We start from the raw sequence: 3,576 nt of genomic DNA, 5'->3' as shown, positions 1-3,576 counted from the left end.
TGCATGGAGGACACACAGCAGGACACCCATGGTTTGGGGAAATATACAATGTTTAGAGATGATAGGATATTATGTCTGTGGTTTGCCCTCCAGATTCAGAGGAAAAATAATGGTGAGATAGCACAGATGTGATAAAATGTTAACGATCTGGGAATCTGGGTGACGGGTACATGGGAGTCCTTTGTATTCTATCAACTCTTCTGTAAGCTTTTCTGTAAGCAAAAATATATACATAGTTTTGAAATATTCAGTGTTAGTGAAAGAACAGAAAAGCAGACTCCCTGGTGATAGTATTGCAATTCGGTACAACCTATTAAAAGGGCAATCTGGCAATATCTATCCAAATAAGCCCTTCTCTGAATCTAAAAAAAATGCATAAAGAAATATGCAAAGATATATACATTACAGGGATACTCAGTGCAGAAATGATATAAGCTTGAAAAATTGGAAATTATCCAAGTCCAAGTACCTATTAGTGATTATTGAAAGAGTTCATCATGACCACACAATGTAATTCTCAGCAACCCTGAAACAATGAAGCACTGTTCAGTGGACAAACACAGAAAGGCGTTTGTGGTATCATTTTGGGGAAAAAAACATTTATTCATTAATTTGGTTGTTCGCAAAATATTTATTATATCCTATTATGTACAAATTATTAGGCAAGGTATTAGCTTTGTAGATTAATAAAAGTACAGGATTTCCCCCTCTGAACCTCAAATTCCTAGTTGAGGAAACGGATATATAGACAAATAATATCTGTGATATCTTAGGTGAGAGGTATAAGCCATAGAACAATTTTCATAGAATGCTATTTGGAAAAACAAAAATCTATGTGTGGCAATGTGCATAATACAAACGTGGTGACAAAAAGCATGTGTGATATATTCTCCTCCATTATCGGTGGTTCTCTCTGGGGAATGAGTTAAAATGGGGGAAATTTCACTTTCCGTAGTATTTTGAAATTTTTACAATGAGTATGTATTGCCTGTATCATCCGGCGGGAAGGTGAGGGGAGAAGCAAATATCTATGACTAAGAAGAGATAAACAACATGATGTTACCTGAACACCAAACAAGGAAACGATAGGTCTTCCTCTCTAAAATCAGGATGCAGCCTTGCCCCAGGAGAGACTGACCTAAATTATTATTAATTACAGTCGTAGGCCTGAGTGCTCTGCCGTGTCTGCAGTTTTAAAAAGTAAACAAACATCTTGTTCTCAAGATAATCCTGAATTGTTTATATTTGGTCTTCCTGAGAAAGGACGTTTTGTGACTCACCAGGGCTGCGGGGAGGAAGGGGCGGGGCCTGCACAGACGGAAGGTTACCCGGCTGCTGGGGCTTGTCCCTTTAATCCCCCCCATTCCTGCCATGGGGGGCAAGTTCCTCAGGGGCCCCTCTCTACGCTGAAAAGACCTGGGATCCAAGCCCTTTTCGGGTCACCCTCAGCTCCAGCAGAGACCGGGGATCTGAATGGAGGGGCGTTGGCAAATTTGGAAGTGAAAAAAGATTACATCTTTCTCTTCACTCACCTCTAACTGAAATGTATCATTTCCTTCCCCTGTGAATGCTAACAGCAAACCGCAGTATTTACAGTCCCCATGACCGTCACCAAGAGAAATCACAGATGTCACATTTCTATCACTGCTGCTATCTTAAAAGGTTGTTTACACTCATCATGGCTTCAAAATTATAATACTAATTAGACCTGTCCTTAGCTCTTGGTATTTAGTGCGTTAATAAAGAGGCACATGTATTATTATATCAAAAAATATGTTCTCCTAATATTTTGTAACTGCATTTTAATATCAGAATCCTTTGTAATCCAACCCATTTTATTTTATGCATTTAGAAGGCCTGCTCAGAGAAGAGGTCCAAGGCTCAGAAAGGTCAGGAATCTTTGACCTTGAGGACGGACTGTAAGGGACTGAGGTCCCAGAAGACCTTACAGATCACCCTGTAGCCATCCTGCTAAGGACTGAATATGTGTTCCATACCCCCCTCCCATACACACAAATTCATATATTGAAGTCTAATCCCCAGTGTGAAGGTATTTGGAGGTGAGGCCTTTTAGAGGTGATTCAACTTGGATGAGGTCAATGGGTTGGAGCCCCATGATGGGGTGTGCACCCCTTTTAAGGGGATGAGAGCACAGAGGTCTCACCAAGACATGGGGCCTGCCTGCCAGCACCCTGATCTTAGGCTTCTCAGACTTCAGAAGCGAAGTCTGTGAAATAAATAAATGTTCTTTATCTAAGCCACCCAGACGAAATCCCCTATGAAATATAATTCTGATGGGAGGGGGGAATGGATAACGAACAAATAAGTTATATACATAGCTACAGGTAAGTACCATGGAGAAAAACAAGGTTGGGCCGGGGAATCAGAAATGTGAGGGTGAATAGGAGATTGCACTTGGAAATCAGTCATTAGGGAAGGTCTTTGGGTAAAACCTGAAGTCAACGGAGAGACAAGCCATGGAGATACCTGGAAATATCTGGTAGAAGAGTGTTCCAGGCAGAGGAACAGTAGGTGTAAAGGCTCAGGTGCTTGAGAGAACATGCTGATGGGCCTGCGGCAGGAGTGGTGAAGGCAGTGGTGACGAGGTGCCTGGGGAGTAGCGGGGCGTGTCAGGAGAAGCCTTGCACTTGGAGCTAATACGAGTGGCTCTGTGCTGAGGGAGTTCGGGGGGGGGGGGGGGGGGAAGGGACCCAGTCAGGCTGTGTGTGGAGGGCAGGGCTGGGGGCAGGCAGGAGCGGTACTCTAGTGCTGAGGCTGGCACGGTACACTTGCTGGAAGCGGACAACTAAGATGAGGGCAAGGAAGGTATCTGATGCCGGAGGGAGGATATGGGTTTCCTGGGGCCGCTGTAACAATCTGCCACACCCTTGGTGGCTCAATGCAACAGAGGTTTACTCGCGCAGTTCCGGAGGGTGGAAATCTGAAGTCAAGGAGTCAGCAGGGCAGCATCAATCTGTTCCTTGCCTCTTCCAGCTCCCAGGAGCCACCGGCATTAAGTGACTCATGCCCCCTCTCCAACTCGCCGTCGGGCTCTCGCTGTCTTTCCTTTGGCCTGTGGCCCATCCCCTGAGCCTCCCTCTTATAAGGCCAGCTGTGGTTATATTTAGGGCCCACGTGCACAACTTCCCATCTTGGAATACTTCACTTCATCACATCTGCAAAGACCACTTTTCCACATTAGGTTCCAGGGATTAGGAGCTGACATCTCTGGGGGCCGTTATTCAGCCTACAATGGGGGCGAAGTTCCTAGACCTGGGAACTGTGTTCACTGATGACCTCCATGTTGGTTAAAGCTCGGTCTTCCTCTCACTGGACTCACAGCAGCCTCGCCTTTCCCATCCTCCTCCTACCCCACTGGCCACTCCTTCTCAGTGCCGTCCTCCAACCCGGGGCCCTGGGAGGCAGCCCTTGACGACAGGTGCAGTCAGTGGCTTCACTCCACTTCCAGGCAAACAGCGGCGGCCCAGACCTCACTCTGTACACAGGCCACAAACTCAGCTCCGCATCCCCACGAGGGTGTCCAGGAGGCATTTGAACGCAACCCCACATGTCCAG

Source organism: Suricata suricatta, chromosome 12 (genome assembly GCF_006229205.1).
Source record: "Suricata suricatta isolate VVHF042 chromosome 12, meerkat_22Aug2017_6uvM2_HiC, whole genome shotgun sequence".
Taxonomy (NCBI): Eukaryota; Metazoa; Chordata; class Mammalia; order Carnivora; family Herpestidae; genus Suricata; species Suricata suricatta.
This window is presented reverse-complemented; position numbering follows the sequence as displayed.